Here is a 26,873-nt window from a genome sequence, read left to right on the forward strand (position 1 = left end):
TCAGACAAAAGATTTGGAAAGCAAAGAAAGACATGGAAACTAGAAGGTCTAGTTTTGAAAAAGGAGTGGTTCAGATAGACTAGAGCTTCTAGCATACAGAGACAAGGATATAAGGATAATTCTAGTTAGAAAAATTTAGGATAAAACCTTGGAATTCTTTGAATGGCAAGCTGAGGAGTTATTGGCAATGGGGAACCTTGAAGCTTTATGACTAGGAAAGGGTGAAGTGATCAGAGTTGTCCTTTCAGGAAAATGTAATGGTAGAATGGGTTAAAGTAAGAAGTCAGGGAACCCGATTAGAAGACTCTTACAATACCACAAACAAAAAGTAATAAGAGACTTTGTAAGAGTAGTGAGGATGGTGATATGATATGTGGTGCAGCTCACATAAATAGGATTCATCAAATGATTGGATGTAAGAGTAACAGGAGAGCAACCCACTGAAAAATGATACTGGAGATTCATATATCTTAGTGATGGGGAGGACAGTAACACTATTAACAATTTTAAAGACAAGAGAATAAGGTTATTATTTGAATCTAGAAAGTGGAATTTGCTTATAAATGTCCTGATTTGAGATGTTGGAAGAGTGTTTGGATGAATTTGTCCAAGAAATAATTCAAAATATGTTTTGGGAATACAGAAGAGACACCAGGATTCAGGAAATCTATCTGAGTTATCCATCAGAGAAGTCATAATTGAAGCTACAGAAGGAGACACAATGCCCAAGGAGTAAAAAGAGGTCAGAGAGGAGAAGAGGGTTAACAAAAGAATCTTTAGGCATTGGGAAGAGGAAGATAAGTGAGCGAAGACAGAGGAGTTATAGCATAAATAGAAGAATCATATAATGTTAAATAAGCCAAGGGAAATTTAAGGAAAAAGTGGTCAATAATGATAAATATGCAGAAAAGAGGATGAAGGCTGAGAAAAGACAACTGGATTCTATGAACCTATGATTTTGGCAACTGGGTCACTGGAGACCTTCAAAAAAAAAAAAAAGAAGTTTCTATTAAGCAGTTGGAGGCAGAAGTCATATTTTGTCAGGTATTAACTATGGAATGGATGTTCATATAAAGGTAGGTGTTCCAAAAAACATCTAAGAGAATCCATAGCTTTATAGATCTAGAACTAAGAGGGATCTTGGAGGCCCTCAAGTCCAAACCTGTCATTTTACAAATGAGGAAACTGAAGCAGAGAGGGGTTTACTTAAAACTATTCGTTTGAGAAATTTTGTAGTAAAGAGGAAAAGAGAAAGATAATAATTTTGGAAAGTAGAAAGGTTTTGGAAACACTTTCTATAATGGGAAGAATTTGTTTTATTTTTACACAAATCTACTTTGATATAGCAATTGTATGTTCTTCTTACAGGGTTTTGAGTTCACAACCATCTACTATGACATGAGTTATAGGTCAGTCACATAATCATGAGGAAGCATAATTGATCTTGATTTCAGGAAGGAATTCAATTCTATTCCATCCCATGACAATCACAATAAAAAGCTAGGAAAGAAGTGGATCATATTTCTGTGTGTGTGTGTGTGTGTGTGTGTGTGTGTGTGTGTGTGTGTGTAGGTCATATTTCTGTTGGGTTGGTGTCTGACTGGCTTTCAACCAAAGAATGTTGTTTTCAATTAGGTATCAGTCTAGGAGTACATATCAAGTGATGTCCCACAAGCATCACTGAAAGTATCTATTCTATTCAATATCTACACTAATGACTAGAAGAGAATCAAGACTATATCCATCATATCTTTAGCCAACACTTTAAATGTGGTTGTTAATACTCTAGAGAAGTAGTGTCAAACTCAAATAGAAACAGATCCTGTAAATGCATCTTGATTTGGAAACTATGAATTAACATTATCCATGTTGAATTATATTTTTATTAAACTTGTTAAACATTACCTAATTATATTTTAATGGGTTCAGACCACACTCAGCAGTTTTGTTTGCCAGAAGACACCTTAGTTCTAGAGCAATGGTTCTTAATTTGGAGTCTACAACTGTCCAAGAGGATATGGATGGATTTCAGGGGATCTGTGATCTTGAATGGTAGGGAGGCAGATTGCATTTCTTTTTTCACCAACCACTAATTAAAACTCGATATCCATTTAATTATGAGTTTTAAAGAAAAACATTTTTCTGAGAAGCTGGTTATAGACCTCACCAGATGGCCAAAAAGGTCCATGATATACAAATCAATCAATTATTTAATCAGCCAAACACAGTTAAGAAACTTGATTCTAAAGGACAATTCATGAAAAGTAGTTAAGCACAGTGTGAAGTCCACATCCAAGAAGATAGATTCAAAATTTGTCTCTATCACTTACTTATACGACCTTGGGCAAAGCACTAAAACTCTCTGAGTCTCGATTTTCTCATTTATAAAATGATGAGGTCATTCTAAGTAGTTTTTAAAATCTGTTTGGGCATCAAATCTATGATCCTATAATAAATTATTAATGACATTGATCAATTAGAGAGATTAAAAAGGGGAACAGGGTTCAAATGGAAAAATTGGAGAAATCAACTACAACAATATAGGTATTTGTTAGGGAAAATATGGCTAATCTCATTATAGGACAAAAAGCCAGAATAGGAGTCATAGCTGACCACATGAATCAACCATGTAATGCTGTTATATTAAAAAAAAGTCATGAAAATTATGACTGGGATCATTTTTAAAAGCATGTGCATCAAGGGTTGGGAAATAAAGTTCCTCAATATTCTGTATTACTCATGGACTTAAGAATTTCAAAAAATTTGATCATCCTTTTTTCAAAAGGATGCAAGGAAACATGTGATTAAGAAAATAGAGAAATAGATTCTCTGGGAGAAGATTAAAATTGAAGCTTATTAACCCAAAAAAAGAGGAGGCTATAAGATAGCTTACTTTCTGAGTTCAAATATTTTTACAAAAACATACTATCAACAGCCTTATTTGTCTACAAAGGTCAGAAGAAATGATGGATTAAATCAGGAGATAGGAAGTTCGGAAAGATGTACAGAAAAAAAACAAGCTTGAAATCAGGAAAAACCAGAATTTTTTTATCTTGGATACAATCTGTGTAACCCAGGCAAATCACTAAAAATTTCTTATGCCCCTGACAACTTCCTAAGGCTAAATTGTAGATGAGTCACCAAACTACATCGGGAGCAGAAGTTTCCATGCTAGGAATTCTCTACATCTGCAAAATTAAAGGTCAAAACTAAAAAAATCCCAAACACCTAAATAATAACAATAATGCTTTATGAATTCATGATTTTTCCATTGTCAGTATGCTCTCTACCAAAGAAGACCACAATAGCTCTTCCCCTTAGTATACAGAATGTTATCATAGTCAAAAAGATTCATTATATAATGGTCAAGCTTTGGTGATGAGTCTTACAGTAATGATAAAAATTTAGAATGCAACCACTAAAGGAAGTAATGCAATCACTAATATTTTTTTACCTTTATGAAGAAAATGGGGAAAATCTATGGTTGTTTATTTAAGTTCTAGAGATATCTTAAATCCTAATTTCAGCAATATACAGAACACATCCATTGTAAGTGGCAGTCATCTGGATAAAAGTAAATAAGAAACTATAGCAAAGATTTCCTATGAGTAGCACTCAAACTGGCAAGTGCTTAAGCTCTTCTTATCACAAAATTCATAGTTCCAAATACATTTCTAGAGAGTTAAAGTGTTATCTCGTTCCAGAGTAGGTGAAATTTAAGTATGACAAAAATTTTCGTTTTGTTTTATAAGTGAGAAATGAAGCTCAAGTCCTCCTTCTGACACATATGGACACTGTAATACTGGGCAAATCATTCTGTTATCCTCACTCTCTCACTTACTTTCAATCCGTCTCTGTTTTCTTTCTGCCTACAAATATAGCTATATCTTCTCCCTCATCCTCAAAAAACTTTTACTTGATCCTTCTATCCTCACTATTATTCCATATTTCACCCACTTTAGGTAGCTAAATTCCTTTAAAAGCCTATCTACAAAAGATATACACATCCAATACTTCCTTTCTTCTTACTCTTCATTCTCATCCTTTCAACATCGATCATGCAACCAAAATTGCTCTCTCCCTCTCTCCAAAGTTACTAAAGATTTCTTAATTGCAAATCCAAAGGCCATTTCTTAATATGCATCCTTCTTGATCTCCCTGAATCTTTTGGCACTGTCAAATATCCCTTCTTCCTACTCTCTTCTCTCAAGGTTTTTGGGTTTTTCTCCATTTTTTCTCCTCATTTGACCACTACTCCTCGGTCTCCTTTGAAATATTTTCATCTAGATCACTGCCCCTTACAATGGATATCCCATGGGTTCTGTCCAGAAACCTCTTCTCCCTTTATACCATTTCACTTGGTGATCTCATCAGTTCCCATAGATTTAATTATCATCTTTATGCTGATGGTTCTCAAATCTACTTATCCAGTCCTGACCTCTCTCATCACTGTTAGTCTTATATCTCCAACTGCTGACTAGATATTTCAAATATGCCCTTTCCTCTCCTCTGATACTACAACCCTTGGATGAGTCTTTCATCTTCTCAAGCATGGACTATTGCAATAGTGTTATGTCTTGATGTGCCTTCCACTCTCCACTACACAAAGTAATTTTCCTAAAGCACAAGTATAACTGCATCACCCTCCCTACTCAATAAATTTTATAGTTCTATATTGTTTACAGAAACAAATATAAAATCCAATTTGACATTCAAAGTGCTTCATAGCATCTTCCCATTCCAACTTTCCAGTCTTCTTACAATACTTGACTGACTTAAACTCTTATTGCCCCAGACAATGTAATTTCCAAAGAAGGTACCAACTTGCACTAGTAAGTAATTCTTTGCATTTGGGGTTTCTCTGTACCAGTAAAATTATTGGGACAATTCCTTTCCCTCTGAATGATAAACTTTAGGAACTCTAAGTCATGCACATATTACATGCTACAGACTTTTAAAAGAGTGATTGGTGGTAAAAAAAAAAAAGTGGGAAGTAGGAAGATCACATACACCTCATCAATAATAGCAAATCATCTTTTAGAGAAATACAAACTCCGAAGCCAGAGAACTCAACAGAAGTTAAGTTGAATCTGTCCCTTTTGGTAACATAATCAAGCTTATATTATTCTCCACAATGGGAGGAGTAAGCTGTGCTCAAGTAACATGTCTTTGCAGGGAGATGATAAAAGCAGTCACAAAGAAAATAATGGATTAAAATTAAAATTAAAATATTGATATTTAAAATCTCAAATGAGAGAAAAATCAAAGGACAGTAAATACAAGGCAAATATAAGACAATATCATCATGTAGTAGATAAAATCCTGAATTCAGAGCCATGTGATCTAAGCTCAAATTATGGCTCTGCTGCTTACTTCTTGTATGACTATGAATCCTTACTTACATCTTTCTGGGTCTCAGTTTCCTCATTTATAAAATGAAGAAATTAGACTTGAAGATATTTAAGGTACATATTATTATAAATCTATCATTCTATGATCCCAAGTATTAGTTTGTTTAAGGTAGTTAACCTAACAAAGATATAGACCTAGACATAGATATAGACACAGTCAGACATAGATGTCAACATCAACAGATATATACACAGAGACATAGACAAGCATGTAGGTGTAGGCATAGGTGTAGACAGAGACTTAGGTATTGATATAAACACAGATATAGACATAGACATCAACATCAATGTTGACAGAGTCATTAACAGAGACAAATACATACATAGCCATAAGTGTAGACAATGACAGACTACATATAAATGTAGACATAGGTGTAGAAACCTTGACATAGAGACTGAAATAGGTTGATAGAGACATAAAAATACAAACATAGACAGACATAGATAGACAGAGACACTGACATAGATAGAATTGGACCTAGATAGAGATCTAGACATAAAATGGTATGACTATGCTAGTGTCAGAACTGAAGAGAAAGTTTAAGGAGATAGGACTTTGATAACATAACCACTATAAACAATGAAAACTCTAGAAGGATGCCTCAGACAACTACACAAGAGCCTATAGCATAATGTCTGAAAAATCTTCAGAGAAAAATGTTATAAATTATATGAGTATCACATTCTCTGAGATATCATTCATTTACATAAATTTATATTCTATAGTTTTGGAAAATGACTTTATAACAAAAGAGAAGCAAAAAACTAGCTCTGGGGGAAAGAAACAAAAAATTTTCTTTTCATCTATAAGCAACATGGAAAAGTGAGCATATATTATTCTGACTTGGAAAACCATTTAACATCTGCAAAAATAATTATACTTATTACTATGAATTTTCCAAGGACTAACTCTTTATGCTGAGTGTCTTCATAGCAGTCCTTGTTTACTGTTATGGATCAGTCATCCTCAAAGAGGAAAGGATGTGGCAGTATGTATCATGCATGCAAGTCTATTTTTAGTGTGCCCCATGACTTAAGACACTTAAATCATGAACTCTCATCCCAACAAAAAAAGAAACAAACAAAAAAAAAAAATGTGCCCACAACTCAGAAGCCTAAATAGCAGCTACATTTGACAAATAATTGTCAAATAAGATTCTTCCTCACCTTGGTACTCATGTTAACAAAACCTTGAAGTACAAATCACTAGAACTATGTTTTATGCCCTATTTAATACAAATATATGCATATATATTTGTGATTTCACTGATAGGACTACTTCATCAGACTATTAAGATCATAGCATATTAATTCCTTTGTATCCTCTGTAACTCTTGTCTATCTCCTCCCATAAATCAAGATAGAGTATGAAGAACAAAGCCAAGAAAAAAACTGTTAGAAAGGGATGGAAATTTTGGAGATCTAATCTCTAATGTGTTCCAAGTCTTACTGTTTTAGCCTTCTCCAGAGTTCTTATGCATGCCCCTTCTCTCTGCTCATGTAGTCACTTATCTGCAGCAGGATTCCATCAACTCATACCTGGACTATTAGAATAGCCCACAGGGTGGTTTCCCTGTCCCAGGTCTTTCCCCATTCCAGCACTCCAGTCTATTTAGCACTCAGATAGCAGAGTGATATTTCTAAAGAGTAGGTTCTAAACAAGTCACACACGTACACACACACATACACTCACTCACTCAAACTCCAATGACTCAAACTCCGTATCACTTCAAGAAACAAAAATAAAACCCAGAATGGCTGGTAAAGAAAGGCTTTCACAGCCTGCCTCCTTCTTATATTTCCCATTTTCTTACATTTTATTTCCCTCATTTGCTCTGTGATATGGTAATACTGGTTTCTTGCTATTATAGAACACTCCATGACTCTTTTTATTAACATGTAAATTGTCTCTCTTTTAATAAAATATTTATTTTAATATATTATATGTAACATAACAATATATGACATAGAATAAATTATATTAAATATGCTTATAAAGAGAAACAAATTTTCACGTGACCTATAAGTGACTGAACCCATGGCTTTCCTTCCTCAGCTTCACCAGGGAAAGTTTCCATGATTCCTTCAAGATGGCTAAAATTCTACTTTCTTCAAGAAGCTTTTCCCAGGCCATCATCCCCGACAAAGACCCCCAACTCTGTACTAGTGCTTTCCCCTGAAATTATTTCCCATTGATCTTGTATATATCTTGTATGTATATAGTCTCTTGCAAGCTGTCTCTCCCATTAAAATGTGAGCTCCTCTAGGACAGAGATTAAGTTTTTAACCTTTCCTTATATCTTCAGCACTTAGCACATGTCTAGCATACAGTCAGTGCTTAATAAATGCTTGTAAAATTAACTAGAAGACTTCCTCTAAATACTTTCTTTAGTACATTGCGTAAGTACTAGTATAATATGTGATCTATTTGATCATTATCACTGCATGACTCTTTTTTCTCTTCCATTCTGAATGTAGGGTTGTCCTTCCCTGTGTCCCTCTCTTTGATGGGTTGGCTCTTCCAGAACTTCTATTTAAAGAAGGTATCCAGACCAGCTATCTCCATTTCTTACCAGGTTGCATTCTGGACTTCTCCATCTTCCTGAAAGATCATTTCAGCCCTGGAATTCACACCTGGGAAGTATCCTCCAAATATGTAGCCCCTTCTTCTCAGAAACACCATTTAAGAAGTCCAACCAAGAGAGGCATCTTTTTATTTCTCAGAAGGCCACACCTTGGACTTCTCAAGCCTGCCATTGGGTCAAGTCCCTTTCTATCCCCTCCCTTCTTGGCTTTATTTTTCCCCAACAGGATATAAGCTACCTGAGGTTACAGGCTATCTTTCTTTTTGCTTATATTGTAACCACAGTGCTTAGCACAGTGCCTGGCACACAAAAGGTTCTTAATATCAGCTTGTGGATTCAGAGATGGAAATGATGGAAACATGGAAACATCCCAGGTAAACTTTCCCCAAAGGAGAATTTCACTTTCATTGTTTCTTCTCATTCAGATATAATGGATGAACCATCACTTATTAGAATCAGTAGTAGTTAGAGTTGTTAAAGAAGGAAATGGAAAATCACTCTATCTTTGCCAAGAAAATCTCATATATGATAATGAAGAATTGAATATAACTGAACAACTGAAATACCAAAGTATTTATATGAAGTACTAAAGTACAACTGAAGTAATTAGTACTGTAGCAGTAGTGGTAGTAGTTAGAGGTAAGTAAGTGGTAAATAAGTAGTAAGAGGAAGAGGAGGAGGAGAAAGAGTGATGGTAATAGTGATGGTTAGTGGCAGTAGTGGTGAAGATGGTGGTGGTGATGGTGATGGTGGCAGTAGTAGAAGTAATAATAATAGTAATACTAATAGCATACATATCAGTAAACAGTTATAGAACTTTTTATGATTTATAATATACTTTATATTAATTATAATGTATAATTATAAAGTCATTGTAATGACTATGAGATAAGTAATATTCTCCCCATTCTACAAATAAGGAAACTGAGGCTGAGGACATTAAGGTACCTAGACAGTTCAATGGATAGAGTGCTTGACCTGGGATGAAGAAAATTTGAATTCAGTCCTGATTCAGACATATACTATCTGTGTGTGATCCTAGATAAGTTATTTGATCTATCAGCCTCAGTTTCACAATCTGTAAATGGGGATAATAATAGCATCTACCTCACAAGAGAATTGGATTAAATATGTAGAGTGGTTTGCAAACCTTAAAGTGCTCTATTAATGCCAACTGTTATTATTAAGTGACTTGCCCAGAGTTACACAGCTAGTAAGTGTATGACTCTGAATTCAAGTCTTCTTTTCTTAAATTTATTTTATTAAGAATATTTTCCCATGGTTGAATGATTCATGTTCTTTCGCTCCCCTCCTCCCTCTCATAGCCAACAAGCAATTCTACTGGATATTACATGTACCATTGTTCAAAACCTATTTCCATATTATTATTTGCACTAGGGTGATCGAGAGTCTAGACATCCCCATTCATATCCTCATTGAACCATTTGACCAGGAAGTTGTTTTTCTTCTGTGTTTCTACTCCCACAGTTCTTTCTCTGGATGTGGAGAGCATTTTTTCTCATAAGTCCCTCAGAACTGTTCTGGGTCATTGCATTGCTGCTAGTAGAGAAGTCCATTATGATCGATTATACCACAATGTATCAGTCTCTGTGTACAATGTTCTTCTGGTTCTGCTCCTTTCACTCTGCATCAATTCCTGGAGATCGTTCCAGTTCATATGGATGAATTCAAGTCTTCTGACTCCAACTCCAGCACTCTATCCATTATGCTACTTAGCTGTTCCCATCAATGACACGGCTGTGCTCTCTTCAAGCAAGTTAAATGGAACTATTCTCTTCCCCAAGCTTTAGTTAAGCCACTAATCTTGATTTCAGTAACTATCAATTAGCAAACATTTATTACTCATCTTCTATGTGGCAGGTACTGTTCTAAGTACTAGCCTGCCCTCCAGAACCTTACATTCTATGAAGAAAAACAACATGTGCACATATACAAAATAAATACAAGGTCATTTCAGTAAAGGACAGAGAGAATGCATAGGAAATTGTGGGGAGGAGAATAGTATAAGGAAAGGTAGTATAGAAGGCGATGCTTTGGCTGAGTTTTCAAATGAGATGACAGACAATAAGCAAACTCAGGTATGGGAGACATCCAGTTTAAAGACAGAGAGATGGCAGTTATATCAAGAACATCAAGAAAGTCAAATTTGCCTAGAGTAAAAAGTGGAGACACAACAAAGCTAGAAAGACAGTTAATTTCCTTACAACTAAGAAAACAATCGAGTTCTAGTTCCAATGAGTACATACAAGAAACATCACAGAAATAGTACTGGACTTGAAATCATAGGTTCTGTCCCACAAAACCTGAATTCAAGTATCAACCTTGCTTATCCTCATTTTTCTCACCTGTAAAATGAGTAAACTAGACTAGAGTCCTTCTGCAACTAGATCTAGGATTCTGTTATTTCAATCACCTGCATATAAAATTATTATTAAAGAAAATGTTAATAATTATAATATTGCTATATTATAATCTCATAATTAAATATTAAAATATTATAGTAATAGAAGAAAAAATTTTAAATGTGGTAGTTAGCATATACCAAGCATTTTCTAGTTATCAACAACCCAAGTACTTTCTCCAAGGAACTTAATCAGTAAACTGAGAAGTAGCTATGGCCAGATTAAAACCTGTGTGAACAGCTGGGATAGTAGGGGGGGAAATGTCTTTTCCTTTTCTCAGATCTACCGGGGGCTAGACAAAAATAACTGACCTTTATTCCATTCATGACTGGTAAGTTAAACAACATCCTTCAAATTCAAGAGGTCTAAGAGGGAAAAGAGTAGCTAAGAAATCCTGCCCTTCTTCATTTAGAAGAAAGGGCAGCCTTCTCTCTACACCTACACAGAAAGCCCAAGAGAAGAATCATCTGAGTGGCCTAGTTAGCTCAAAAGTATAGCCTTTTTTTAGAAACAGGCCATCCTCAGTTTCTAAAACAGCTTGTCAGTATTTGAAAAATTTGTCTTTAAGTCAAATATTCGCTATCCCCAAAGATATGGTCCATTAGAACAATTATACATAGGCTTATGTGTAATTATATATAATGTAGAGGATTCTAAGTTTGGGTCTTCTTCTTTATCCCCCAATTTGTCAGGAGAATTAATTGCAAGGCCCAAAAAGCTCATTTTTAGGAGATTCTGAGAAACTTCAACCCACCCAACTTGTTTTAAATAATGTCACCCAAGATTTGAAGAGAGTAAATTGATTTCCATGCCTTGTCAGTGCCTAAACCTTTAGGAAGTAGCTTTCTCAGAAAGAACACCCAAACCTAGGGTAGTTCTGGCAGAAGAGCTGAAAATATGTTCTATGTCTATATGTCTTTAGTTGGTGAGAAAGAAAAAGAAATAAAAATAAAAGATGAAGTTTCTGTGTATTCTACAAGGGTGACACAGAGACCCTGCTCCTGGGGGATTTGCAGTGACCATCCATTGATAGAAACTGGGAGATTAAAAAAATAGAGGGAAATTCAAGATCTGAAGCCAGGTAGCTAGCTAGGCAGAAACAAATGATAGAGAGAGAGAGAGATATAGATGGATGGATGATAGAAAATTGATAATAGATCAATGATAAACAGACAGGATAGGTAGATAGACATAATATTTTTAAATGTTTACTATGAGACAGTCCCTGTGTTGGGGGATACAAATATAAGCAAACGAGATAGTTCCTGCTGAAGGAACTTACATTCTAGTGCAGAAAGAGAACACACAGAAAGGAGCTAGAAAGAAGGGGGAGGAAAAGCTGCCTTGTGAAAAAGAGAAATCCAGTGAGTCAGTTGAAGCATGAATGGCTGAAACTCATCCTGAAATAACTATCCCACAAAAGGAGTCACCAATTAGAAGAATAGAACCTCAGGACAGAAGGTCCTCCAGGGTGAAAAGGTAGCTAATAAGGAAGAGAAGTCCAGAAAGTGAGTATATGCATGAGTGAGGTAAGATGAGATGGGCCATCTTGAAATGAATTATTATGAGATCTCCCTCTTAAGAAGGAGCTCAACCATCCCTACCCACATCAAAGACAAAAGTGAACCTAGGCATGCTTTCCATGGATTCTCCCAGACTTTGCTTTCCCAACTTTATGTATAAGGTACTATGGGTATTGGAAGAAAGTGAAACTGAACTCCATCCATATTGATATTTCATGAAAAATCTATCCATAAGATAAAACCGTCAAAGCTAAGTGAATCAATTGTTGTTCAATCATGTCTGACTCTTCATGACCCCATTTGGGGTGTTCTTGGCAAAGATACTGGAATAGCTTGTCATGTCCTTCTCCATTTCATTTTATAGATGCAGAAACTAAGAAAATCAAAGGGAGAAGAAGTAACTAGCCCAGGGGCATATAGCTATTAAGTATCTGATGCCAAACTTAAACTCAGGTCTTCCTGACTAGACTTAGCACTTTATCCACTGTAATACCTGGCTGCCCAAGTGAATCACTAGTTCAGAGGTTTTCCAAGGAGTTGCCCAGTCTTGTCAGTTCTAGAGTCTCAACCCTCTTCAAATATGTCTCCTTCTTTCTTCTTTCCTAGGTTAGGCACTTAGCAGCTCTCATCTTACTAGCAAAACATCCTTTTAACTAACTGATCTTGTTTCTAATCTTTCCTCTCTGAAATTCACTTTCTATACTGCTTCCAAAATATCCTCCTAAAGCTTTGGTCATTTCTCTACTCAAGAAGCTTCACTGGCTCCCTATTTGTTGCCTCTAGATATCTACCCCAAGCATGTAAGACTTCTCTCTGGATGGATGGCCATGAAGGTGGCTGAAACAGGAAATGGGTAGCCCTTACAGCTTGGTCAGACAGACATGCAGGACACATCCATTACTTTTGTCCTGCCACCAGATTTCAGTGACACTGAAAGAGAGAGTGAGACCAACAACTTTGCACAAATCTATTTTACTTAAATTCAACTCAGTGGCAAATCAAGATATGATCCTCATGATGTCCTTGGTCCTCTTTGAAAATGAAAAAAAAAAAAAAAGCTAGGCACACAAATTTTAATGACTGGATTACATTTAGAGGACTGTTTAAAAAAACAAACAAACAAAACCCTTACACCGCAGAGTCTAAATCTACCCAAAAAGTACACTTCTTCCTCTGTGATCATTATAGCAAACAGATGCCAAGGAGCAAATTAGTTAAAGAAGATGCTATTCTGTTTTAAATTTTGAATGCAATTTTTGTGAAAATTCTCTCAGAAAGTTAAATCCTTTTGCCAATACTATAGGCTCTTGCTATTGTGATACCTTTCTTTATGTCTGCTGCTAGCCCCCATCTGCATTTCATTAGCTTCCCCAATGAAAATAAAATGTTACTACTTGGTGTGTTAAATTATTTCAACATTACTTCTGAACATAAACTCAGGCAGCCACTTTTATAGCTTCTCATTTTAGTTACAAACATAAAAACATTTGCACGACAAATGCTACAGTATTTTAGTTTCTCCCTGGGTACTCCGTGCTGACCATGTGATTGCTAAAGAACAGCCCCTGAAAAATGTGTCTTCTCCAGAGTTTGGCCACCTGGTTAGTATAGATGAAGGTCATTTGTAACAGCAGTGTCAAGCCAATAGAAATGAAAAACACTAATCCTTCTAATTGCCTCAATTTTATTGGATTTTTATTTATTTTGTTAAATATTTCCTAATTTTTCTTTTAATCTGGCTTGGTCTTTGGAGTTGCCATTCTCTGTGTTTTTGACATCTCTGATTTACACAATACATTTTGCATATTTTAATCTAATATAACTTCACATGAAAGACTGGGGCTTACTTACCAGGGCACTAAACCAGGCCATTACAAAGTGAAAAAAACCCAGACAATTCACTGATCATTTTATTTTCAAGAGGACAGGGTAGTTTCACACTTCCAAAGATTTCAGGGTCATTTTTTGCCCTGTTGACCTGCCATCTTAATGATGTACAGAGAAGGCTATTAAGTGCTTGTCCCTTCAATAATACCAGAACTTTTAGTTGTAATATTTTAAAAATCTCCCTAACCACAAAAAAAAAGGCTTCTAGGTCCAGAAAAAAGGAATACTATTATTGATTTGTGACATACCTCATCTGCTTGTGAGATAGCAATTTTGTCAATGGATCCACAAGCATTTATTAAGCATCTATCAAGACCCTCATGCAATCAATGTTCGAGTCAAAATGGGCCATTTACTCTTTCCATTCTATATCAATCCTGCTCTTGTCTCCAGGCCTTTGGATAGACTTGTGCCATTTATTGCCTCCTCTGCTTTGCCTCAAGGCTTTCTGAAGGGTTCAACTCAAATGTCACTCATTCTCTGATTTATTGCTGATTCCCCCACCCTAAACCTTGAAATGACCAGGATTTTATTCTGAACATATTTCAGATTTTCTTTTTTGGGCACCTGCAGCCAAAAAAAAAAAAAACAAAACCTTTTTGAGGTGAGAGGATTTATCTAGTTATTGTTTCTATATTCCTAGAACCTTTCATATGACTTAATATATGTTCTTGTTATTTAGTCATGTCCTTCTCTTCATGATCCAGTGGGCTAACTGGCCATAGGGTTTTCTTGGCAAAGATACTGGAGTGGTTTGCCATTTCCTTTTCTACCTTAAGAGACTTGTCCGTGGTCACAAGCTAGTAAGTGTACAAGGACAGATTTGAATTCTGATCTTCCTGTTATTCTGGACTCCAAATCCAATGCCCTAACTAGCTGCCCCAATGGTTTGATATGTAATAGATGCCTAACAAACATTTCATGAACTAAATTGAACTACAACTTGAGATACCAAGTTTCCCACCCTTTGCTTTTCCTGATATCTTGTCTCCATGTGTTCAGAGGTCTTCTAATCTGGTCTCAGCCTCTTTTAGTTGACAAAAATGTTCTCTTCTTGCTCCTACCTAGGTAGTCAGTGATGCAGTTAAAGTGCTAATCCTGGAGTCAGAAAGACCTGAGTTCAAATCCAAACTAAGCTACTAGCTGGGTGACCTTGGACAAGTCACTTCATTTCTATTTGTTTCAGTTTCCTCCACTGCAAAATGAAGATAATAATAGCACATAATTCCCAGGGTTGTTGTAAGGAGAAAAAAAAAATTTCGAAGGGATTTTTGTACTTTTTATTCAGCAGTTAACTGAGGATGTATTTCAAATAAGCATTTTGTGTCATACCCAACACCAGTTCAACAGACTGAGTAATAAATAGAACTGCTATAAATGTTCAATAGTTCAGCATATAAAACCGAGCAACAAGTATCTCAAAATAGTCATGACCTTAAAGCAAATTTCTCAGAAAAAATACAACACAAGATTGAACTTCTGCAATATTCTTTCCATATAAAAGACTAGTAAAATATTTTTCTTAGAAATTGAATAAAGAAATACCAAAACAATTATATACAGTACACACAAATGAGGCAAAACATCCAGTTCTTGATCTCTCTGGTGGCAAAAAGAGAAATTCCATCACATTTCGTGGCACTAGAAAACAATGCAGTCAAGACCCCTAACTCATGAAACAGTGATTAATGTTTATAGGTTCACACTTGACCTTTAGGTCAAGGTTTGACTTAAGTCTCTAAGGAGAGATCTTTTGTTTACTTCGGTGGGTAGAAAATGAAAAAGGGTATTTTTTCTGATCCAGCTTGTAGGTTTACTGTTCCTAGTTCAGAGCTATGTTTTTGAGAGTTACATTTTGCTTAGTATCTAGTGAGTTGCCCATTTGAAAGAGGTCCCATTTGAATTGTCTCCTAGTTTACTCTGGCATTTGCTTTACTATGGTAAAAAAAAAAACTATCTGACCCTACAACTTCAAAAACACAAAGAATACATAAATAATCTTTATATACATATAAAGATTTTATATATATATATATATAATCACAAAATTCCTTAAGTACACACTTGCAAAACTACCATTTTACCTTGGGAAATCCGAGAACTCAGCTGGAATGCTCACAAATATCCTAATGCCACCAAGATAAGCGAGAGTCTTTTCTGTATTCAAGCCGTATTCCTAAGAAGTTAGGATACATTTCTCAGCCTCTTCTCTCATGCTAATCTTTTCATGCTCCCTTTCCAATGATTGGCAAAAATGACAATATGTACCATCTGAACAATTGGGGTAATTTAATAAAAACTTGTCAAAAATTCCTTCCACTAAAGTAAACATCATTATTTTTTGTTTCCTTCATATTTTTCTCTAAGTTATTAATAAAGGCCTATCTATGTTCTCCGACATTTGACTGCACTTGGGCTAGAGGGATTGCTGTTTGCATTTAAGACCTTTTCCATGGAAACGGTTGCGTTTCCTCTTGTCTGCACCTTCTTTAGATGCAGAATCTGATGAGCTCTTTTCTTTTTCTTTGCCACTGGACTTTTCAGCTCCTTTACCCAAATTTCCTCAAGATGTAAAAACAGTGTGTGAATCCATTTCTTCTTTTATTTCTTCCTTCACCTCATCTTCAATCATCACTTTTCCTTCTTTGACCTCTTGAATAATTTCTTCAGGAAGGATGAAGTTCTTCTCTGAATTAGGTAATGGAAGAATCTCAGATTCATTCAATGCTCGCATATGGTACATAGGACTTAAATGGTCCCAGATGACTTTGGAGGAGATCTGCCTCCCTATGTTCTGACTGAACTTGTCTCTGATGCAGATCATGTGGAAGTGACGATTCACACCGACAGGCTTGTTCCCCAGAATAGCATAAAAAAGGCACATTTCCACCTCGGGGCTCCACACTATGACTTCCTCTGGTGGACCTTTCTCACCGCTACAGACGGGGCCCAGGCCAGAACCGGAGCCGCCACCACCTGCTCCCCATCCTGGGCCGCCACCGCCAGTGGCAACCTCAGCTTACTCTATAGTTCCAGAAAATATTTCTAAAGAACTTAGCACATAGTAAGCTCTACATAAGTGATTATTCCCTTTTCCTCCCTTTCTATCTTTGTCACTTATTACTCTTAATTAAACTCCTCCCTACACTGGCATTTGAGTATACCCAAGTCTTTGGTTTCAGGAGCCAGCTAGATGGCACAGTGGATGGTGCACCTGGAAGTGCACTCATCTTCCTGAGTTCATATTCAGTCTCAAACACTACTTGCCGTGTGTCCCTGGGCAAGTCATTTCACCTTGTTCACCTTGGTTTCCCCATCTATAAAGTGAGCTGATGAAGGAATGGCAGCCGGCTCCAGTATCTTTGCCAAGAAAACCCTACATGGAATCATGAAGAGTCAGACATGACAACAATAGCCTTTGGTTTCATCTGGCTTTTAGTTACTCAACCATCCATCTCCTGAAAGAGGGACTGATCATTAGAGATTCTTGCTAATATTTACCTTTGCCAAGACAAGTTGACTTCTGCCCGCCATGAAAAGGGAGAATGGCAATTTCATCACAGCTTGCTAAGCTAATAATAATAAATATCACATTTATTCCAGAAATCATCCTATATTCTTTGAAGGGGGACAGTACAGGATGCACTCACCAGAAATACTCATATAAAACTTGGCTGAAACTCTAAGAGCACCACGCAATCAGTGCCTGGCATATAGTAGGTGCTTAATAAATGCTTATTGGCTGACTGTCTAAGTAGAATATACTAAGTTGGTCCAAAGTGAGGCTTATCCTAATTCAGGCTTATATAAAACCAAAGTATGGTCTATATTACTACTCTAATTAACTTTAATCCATTTTCCCTCTTCTCTCCATTGATAGGAGGTAGGTAGTACAATTCACAATCCACTGGGCCTGAAATCAGAAATATATGAGTTCAAATCAGACATTTACTTAAATAAGTAACCTTGGGCAAGATACTTTACCACTCAGTTTCTTCAACAGTAAAATGAATATTATTAATAATCACTTGAAACAGAAGGAGTAAAAAGGAAATAGAAATTAAAAAACCTAATTATCTAACAAAATTAAAACCATGTCAGCAAGTTCTCCTGCCTCTCACCTCACCTCAACTCCAAGCCACTATCACCAAAAGAGAGAGTGAGAGGCGGGGCTACACAAAATTTATATCCTGTCTACGTCAGCATGTAACACAAGAAGGAACATGGGATACTGGGAACTGGAGTTCTAGGGTACAGAAATTAATTACACAATATCATAATAGCATTTTTCTTACAGATAATATTTTGTAAAGCATTTGGCACACTGCATAACATAAAGTACATACATTTAACTATAAATATAGTTATAAATACATAGATAGTATATATAGTAGATGATATATGCATGTTGTTGTTGTTGCTTTTTAAATTACTAGTATTATTATAGGAGGCAATCAAATGCAGAATTTGCAAAGGTCTCCACTAACTTCTGCCTTTTTTTTCCCTCTATTATAACATAGCTTTGTACATTTGCCAATAGTGCCTGCCTCAATGCCCCTACCAAGCACCACAAGTTCTAGGGCTCCTCCCAACTCTCAGACTTATACATTTGCTTTCTTCTTATTACTATTTTATATTTTATTTATTTTTAGCATTTGTTTTATCCAGTCATTTTATCCAATTATTTTTCATGATATCTTTATACATTTCTCTCGTGTTATACACACAGACTATATTCAGGAACTGACCATATTTAGACGCTATGGTATGTATGGAAGAGTGGATGAACTTCATAGTCAAAGGGTTAAAAGCTGATTCTATTGGAAAGAACACTGATTCTGGTGTTAGAATACCCAAATTCAAACCTCACTATTTATTTGTATGACCAACCTCCCTACACCCTGGTTTCTTCATCTATAAAATGAGGGAATTAGACTAAACAGCTTCTGAAATCTACCATTCGAATCAGTTCATTGCTGCTGCTATTATTTGTCAAAATGTTTAAATTAAAAACAAATTTTCAAAACCAGGAGAGTGGGGGAGAAATATGTGTTGTCATACATCCTTGATATTGGTGGAGCCTTTGACATACCTCAGAAGGAAGGAAGTAAAAAATTAGGAAGATCTGTTCTAAAGAGTAGGATGATCATTGCTGGGCTAGACAAAATAGATGAAGGATGATTTTTACTTGAATTTCTATATTTTTCAGTAATCAACTTGAGCCATTACTGATAAGTCTTCAGCAGTATCACTTCTAGTGCTATAATTCAAACCCAAGAATTGATTTAATTGGTCAGTTAGGCCAATAGACTATTATTTTTTTTAATTGATATCTAACAATAACAACTAACCTTTGTATTTGGGGCTTTATAAAGTGCTTTCTCCCTATGACCCTGGAATGTATAAGTCCATATAAATCACTTTCCTTTTTAGAAAGAGGCTCATGCTGTTAGCATCCATGGAATCATATATCATTAGACCTGGAAGAACCTTGGAGATGATCTAGTCTAACCACCTAGTTTTACAGATGAGGAAACAAGGTCCAGAGAGAAGTGAATTGCTCATAAATGTGTCAAAATTTAGTGGCAAAGCCAGGATATCCTTTCCATTTCATCATACTAATGTTCCTTCCTATACATTTGTTGTTATTGTTTAATCATTTCAGTCATGTACCACTCTTTTTCACCCCATCTGGATTTTTTTAGGTAAAGAACCTGGAGTGGTTTTCCATTTCCTTCTCTAGCTCATTTGACAGCTGAAGAAACTGAGGCAAACAAGGTTAAATGATTTGCCCAGAGTTACACAGCTAATAAGTATCTGAGGCTGGATTTGAATTCAGGCCAAGTGCTCTATCTACTGTGCTATCTATCTGCTCTACAGCTAACTATGATGATTTTCTTTAAACCCTGTAAATGACTATAGCCAAATGAATGGATCTCTTTCTTTTTTTTTTTTTTTTAAATGCAAACCTTTACCTTCAGTCTTAGAATCAAGACTATGTATTTGTTCCAAGGCAAAAGAGTGGTAGGGGCTATGCAATGGGAGTTAAGTCCAGGGTCACATAGCTAGAAAGTGTCTGAGGTCAAATTTGAACCCAGAACCTCCTATCTCTAGGCCCGGCTCTTAATCTACTGAACCACCCAGCTGCTCCCTAAATGAATGGATTTCAATACTCCTATGTAGAGCATAATTTGATAGGTAACATCATATATAATAAAGTGATATATGACAATGACATAATATTAAGAAAAAATGAAGGTTAAGTTTCTATGATAAGACCTTATTTCTCAGATACATAGAGAATTGAGTCAAATTAAAAATAAGATCCATTCCTCAACTGATATGTGGTCAAGGATATGTTTTGAGAAGAAGAAATCAAAACCATCCATAGTCATTAAAAAAATGCTCTAAATCATTTGATTAGAGAAATGCAAATTAAAACAACTCTGAAATACTACTTCATACCTATTAAAAATAACAAAAGTTGGAAGAGATAAGGCAAAATATGAACACTAATAAATTAACTGTTGGTAGAGTTGTGAACTGGTCTAATTATTCTGGAGAACAATTTGAAACTATGCCCAAAGGGCTATAAAATTGTGTGGTTTTTTTATTAAACATTATTTAATCAAATACTATTAAATTTTTATTTATTATGAAATTATCAAATTGTCTTTAATAATAAATTATATATTATTAATAAAATATTGTTTATTATAATACAATGCTATTGTGTTATATTATTTATATAATATATGCTATGTTTTATTTTTAATATAATAAATGTCTTTGGAATGTGTCTGTAAGTGTATTATAGTTATGAATGTTTAAATAGTTATCCATAAGGAAATGTCAGACAGGCATTGCATAGTGTAGGTTAGTTACTGATGTTACTAATAGACTAATACACTAACGTAGGTTAAGAACTTACATACTAATATTTCCTAATAATAGATTAGGGATTAAAGGTTTGAAAATGTTAGAAATGTTATATGTTATGGATGTTCACTTAAAGTTTAGTAACAGAAGTTCATAGATAGTTTGTTGCAGAAATGCATTTACCTTAAAGAAAGGACAAGTTACAAAGATAGATCTTGCTATTTTGCCACAGTTTACTTGATTGTTATACATTCATGTTCAACTTGTTCAACCTTTCCTCCTTACAAATTTTCCCATCCTTTGTCCTTAGCATAGGTAAGCATAGACAGCTTTAGGACATAGCATAGATAGGAATTTATTATTTTGAGATTACAGACGGAGGGATAGGAATACCTAAGTTAGCTTAGCATAGTGTAAGGATTCATCAGCAAACATAATCAATAAGAAAATTTGCAGGTTGAAATTTTCGAAAACCAAAACGGCATTTATGTAATAAGGAACTTCTGGGACAAAATGGAAGACAATGAGTGACAGGAGCATTGGTTAAGGACTTTGGAATGTGCCCAGGTGGCATGAGCCAGGGCCAAAAGACAGTTGGAAGCACCCCTATAAATACCCTGGGACAACAGCACACTTGGTGTCATTTCTGAGAATCTTGGGAGGAGGGTGGATTGGAGGGAGGGTAAGTTATAGACCTGCAATCCAGCATCCATACCTGAGTGCCATAGGAAATCATTTTACCTGCTAGTAATAGAGCTGAGAGAGGCAACACCACAGCCAACAAGAAGAACACCACTAGCCTTCCTTGTCCTTTGGCTTATGCCAAGGACTGAGAGAGCCGGAAGAAAGTTCCAACCTATTATCAAATCTATCATCCCTTTGATTTAGATCACCTTTATTCCTTTAGATTTAGTTTAGCATCCCCAGACCACTATCCTTATTCCTTGTTCCTAACCCTTTTAGATAAGCAAATAAATCCTGTTGCAGTTCAATCCAAAGAAGATTGGTGTTCCTTTCCTAACTGGTGAATCATCTAACTAATTAGGGGAAGGGATTTATTAATCCACAGTCAGAACAGCATTTATCCAGTAAACACTTATACCAGCCCAAACCAACCCTTTATCATCAAATCCAACCCCAATCCAGGGGCTAGAGGAGTGGTTAAAACACATACAACTCCCATTAGATTCTTGACTTGGGCACTGTTGTAGAGGCAGAGGCTTGGCTAAGCTGAACTTCACAAGACCTGGCTTTACTAGCACATTGGGTAACCACCTAGGCAACACATCACTCACTAGCCCAGATCCTTCTATCATCTGTGGATTCAGAGCCAGCTTGGCAAATTCAGCCAACAGAGCCTGTCAGGACCAAGTGAGGCTGAGCAGCCTTTTCATATTACCAATCTGCCTCCTATTTATGCACAATGACCTCAAAGATGTCAAAGAAAAGGAAATATTTATAGCAGCTTTTTTGTGTTTGTGTGTGGTGGCAAAGAACTGGAATTTGAAGGGATGCCTATCATGTGGAGAATGACTGAACAATTTGTAGCATATGATCAGGTTGGAGTACCGCTGTGCTATGAGAAATGGCAGGGGGGTGGTTTCAAAAAAAATCATGACAAGGTCTGTGTAGAAAGTTAATATTAATTCATATCCCTTTTTGATGTCCAACACAAGCTTTTGATTTTAAAGCTCAAATAGTTTGATTTTAGACTGAAGCCCTCTCTCTCTCTCTGAGGCCATGGGTGGAGTCCTCCCTCCTTTTATTGTCTTTAATAAGGACTGACAGGGTGGAGACCAGCTCCATGTTTTATCTGTAAACAAGAAGTCTCTTAGAAAATGAGATCAGCTATCTCCAGCCACCAAGCTAGGAAACACCAGGCCATGTGGGAGTCATTCTGGATTGCCACATGTTGCTCTTGGTATCTGAAAGACATGCCTCTTGTCTTGACTGAGGTCTGAGTCCTCCTGTCAGAGAGGCTTGAGAAAAGGGCATCAAGAAGAACACAAATTGACAGAAGGGACAGGAAGTTGGTCTTTTCTTTCCTACAATCATGGACTTGGGTGCAGGGTCTGGCTCAGTTCTTCATGTAGCAAGTGGGTGACTGGAGGGTTAGACTCCCTCACCTCCACCTCTTAGAATCTCTAAGTTTCCTTCGAAGCTCTGATCAAGTGCAAATTTCTATAGTTATTTCTTCTTGAAAAAAAAAAAAAAACTCCTTGAGGGACAGTAATGACATTGTGCAGAGATGGCAGGGACCCTGTACCCATTAATTCAGACAGGCGGTGAACTGGGAAATTCCCTTCCCCCTTTCTGCCCCGGTGACTCCAGAGGCAAAGACCATTGTCCTTGGAATTCCTTTAAGTTGAGATAGATAAAGAGATACACCTCTGGAATGCACCTGGACAGTCTAAGCCCTGAGGGCCTGAGTGCAAGGAGTCACATGCACACTATGGAGAAAGGATACAAAAGGGCAAGAACTGGGGTATTCCAGAGCAGTCTCCCAAGGCTGTTCTACTCCTGCTGTCTTGCTGGCCATTAATCCTATCTTACTAATAAATCTTTCTTTTTACTTTTAAGCTAAATTTGGAGTCCTCTCATTCTTGAGAATGGTTTTCTTCCCGAACCCAGAAATGATTTTCTTCACCATTTGTACCCCTATAACAGTAACAGTTTAGTTTTTGCCTTTCTGTCCCATCCACATGGCACTTAATAGGTGTTTAATAAATGTCTATTGATTGGCTGATGACTATGCAAGAAAAAAATGGCAGATGGAAATCTTACCAAATATTCAAGTAATAGAATAATTTTGGGTCTGTTTTTCTTGATTCATTTGAAATTTCCTATTTCTGACAGTGTTGGCAGAAAATAAAACTCAGGGCCCTTAAAAACAGCAAATGGAACCTGATGCTCTATTCTTATGTTCCAAAACATTTCCCAAAAGGAAAGGGAATTTATGAAATTTAACAGTCAAAATAAGCAAGTATCTTTTGTATACGGCTAGTTATTTTTGTCTTGTATAAAAGCTAGTTATACTAACCGATCCTGAAAGGAAAATATTTAAAGTACATTTACTTGGGGCAGCCAGGTAGCATAGCAGATAAAGTGACAGGCCTGGAGTCAGGAGATCCTGGGTTCAAACTGGACCTTAGGTATGTCCTCGCTATGTGATCCTGGGGGAGAAATCATGCTGAACTCCAATTGCCTAATCCTTGCTGTTTTTCTATCTCAGAATTGGTACTAAGAAAGAAGGTAAGAGTTTAAAAAAACCACATTTACTTGTATGATCACTTTCTTATCTCACACCTGAGATTAAATCTCCCTCACTATGGAAAGAATTTAGCCTTCTGTTTACATGCCCTGAGCATTTTCATATTACTATTTTGTATTTAATATATATTTATTCATCCAAAGAGATCACACTTGGGGCCAAAGCATAAATATCAAATACCTAATTATTTAAGATTTAATTACATTATACCTTGGAAATCATGCTGAATTTGAGCTCAGAGAATCTGGATTCAAATACCCATGTCTGTGTGACTGGACAAGACATTTAAATTCCAAATGTGATTGGATGCATCCATACTCAAGGGTTTTTTTTGTTTGTTTGTTTGTTTGTTTTCCAGCTATCCAGAACCTGGCAAGATTTGCATACATTAGACCTCAAGAAGAAAAAGTCCTCTCCAAATCACACCAAAGATAGACCTTTGGTGCAGGAAGTCTATGCAACATGCTTATATACTATATGTTTCCCTTGTTATATTCCACTCCGTGGCTATTATGAGAATTCAATCAAGTTGAGAAACAATGTCTTCATGGAAACTCCTAGTATTTCACCCAACCCAGGAGGGCTCCAAATGAAAAACACTACACTGTAAACATCCTTAATTCACAAATGACCCTTGATATTTCCAGAACTCTCTACGCACTTTTAGAATTAAGGCATTTTAAAATTAGGCCCTTTTAGAAAGGCCGCTCACTCCTTCTGACCCCTGGGAATGATACACTGCACTGAAAGTGCCGCTTTTAAAAGACTCGATTTAAAGAGCAGCATTTTTCCTATAAGGAGAATAAGTTTTACCACTTTAAATGAAGTTCTTTGAGCATTACCAACTCAGTACAGGACATAACATCCTGCAGTATTTTTTATTCACTTACGTAATAGGTATTTAAAGAGTTGTAAAAGATCACTAGTTGGAATTTCCCTCATTTAAAGGGACAATATAGTAATTTAAAAAAAGGCTTAAATAAGCAACAAGACAGCCTTCATCTTCTATAACTTTGTTAAAAATTGATTCATTTAATTAATTAATTTAGAGTATTTTTCCATGGTTACATGATCCATATTCTTTCCCTCCCCTCCTCTCTACCCCCTCTGGGAGGCAATGAGTAATTCCACTGGATTTCACATGTGTCATTGATCAAGACCTATTTCCATATTATTAATATGTACATTAGGGTGATTGTTTAGAATCTACATCCCCAATCACATCCCCATCAAACCATGTGATCAAGCAGTTGTTTTTCTTCTGCATATAACTTTTTTTTTCTGTCCAGTCAATTTTCCATTATTGGAAAGTGACTTGGACTCAGCTCTGACTTATCCACAGCAACACTTTTCTTTCTTCACTTCCCCCTTTCCAAATTTAGACAGTTCACATTTACTTTCATTTTGATTTTGATAACATTTTTATCTCTTTTTCTTTCTTCTTTATATCCAGCCATTAGCTAAGGAGGTAAAACCTTTCACTCAATCAATCAGGAAGCATTAGTTGAGTACCTACTATATGCCATGCACTGTACTAGTCACTTGAATTAAAAAAAAAAACAATTCACAAATGAAATAGCTCTTCTCTAGTAGTTTGTAAGCCAAATAGGAGAGTTAACCTGAACATGTAGTTATATATTGAAAAAAAGATACTCTGCCCTCAAGGAACCCACAATTCATTAGGGACAAATGTGATATCATGTAAATGGATTAAAAAAATCAATGAGAAATTCTAAGACTGGGGAAGCCTTTTGAAAAAGATCTGGGCATTTTAGCTGACTAAAAATGCAGTCATAGTGTTGCATGGATGCCCAAACAGCTAATTCAGTCCTAAATTGTATTAATAAAATAATTACATCCAAAATAAAGATGTTAATAATCCAGCTGTGGTCTGTTCTAATTGGACCTCTTCTGGATCAGTCTTCACTTCTGAAGGCCGCATTTTAGGAGGGATATTGAGAAGCCAGGACGCAGTCAGAAGAGGATGGCTAAGATTGTGAGTGGACCTGAAATGTTTCTTTTGGAATTTTTAGCCTAGAGAAAAGAAGATTGGAGCAGGGGAATTGGGAACTATTTTCGTAGATTTAAATGGCTGACATGTGGAAAGAAGATTAAAGGTATTCTGCTAGGACTGATGGACCAGAAGAGGCAACAGGACGGATTTGCTATAGCTAAATCTGAGTGTGAATAATTCATTTTGGTTCAACATAAGAATCTTCTAATCACTAGAGCTGTCCAAAAATGTCCTGGACTGCCCAGAATGTGTTAAATGCCCTGACACTGGAGGAGTTTAAGCAGATGTTAAGTTAATATGTTAGGAATGTTGTAGAGGAAATCCATGCTTTATGTAGGGATTGAACTAGCTGATATTTAGGTCCTTCCCAATTCTATGATTTTGATTCTATCTTTGTCACACTGAGGAAGTCTGAAAAGAGTTTTTGTTGCTTATGTTGATACAAGGCATCAGTTTGAAAAATGATTGTTGTTGTTCAGTCATTTCAGTCTCATCCAACTCTCTGTGACCCCCATTTTGGGGTTTACTTGGAAAAGATAGTACCTTTTCCAGCTCATTCTTGAGATGAGGAACTGAGGCAAACAGGTTTAAGTGACTTGCCCAAAGTCACACAGCTATTAAGTGTCTGCGATTAGATTTGAACTCATGCAAAGGCTTCAATAAGCAACATAACATCCTCCTTGTTATTTGAACTCATAAAGATAAATCTTCCCAATTTGAAGGTCAGTGCTCTATTCACTGCTGCCATGAATACAATAGGTGGCAAAAAGGAAGGATAAATGAAGTATCTTCATGTTTTGTATCATATTTTCTTGAATTAAAAAACAATGAATTTCCCAAAAGATCAGGCATACGTATGCAACAAATGTAAGTGATCTGT

General features: G+C 36.1%; 1 protein-coding gene and 1 pseudogene across 1 annotated transcript in view; both read right to left on the reverse strand.

Moving 5' to 3' along the window:
* Window positions 1-26,873, reverse strand: part of VAV3 (vav guanine nucleotide exchange factor 3) — a 482,681-nt gene that overhangs the window by 313,477 nt on the left and 142,331 nt on the right. The window lies entirely within an intron of this gene.
* Window positions 16,215-21,421, reverse strand: LOC123244644 (annotated as a pseudogene).

The sequence above is a fragment of the Gracilinanus agilis genome, chromosome 4 (genome assembly GCF_016433145.1).
Source record: "Gracilinanus agilis isolate LMUSP501 chromosome 4, AgileGrace, whole genome shotgun sequence".
Classification (NCBI taxonomy): Eukaryota; Metazoa; Chordata; class Mammalia; order Didelphimorphia; family Didelphidae; genus Gracilinanus; species Gracilinanus agilis.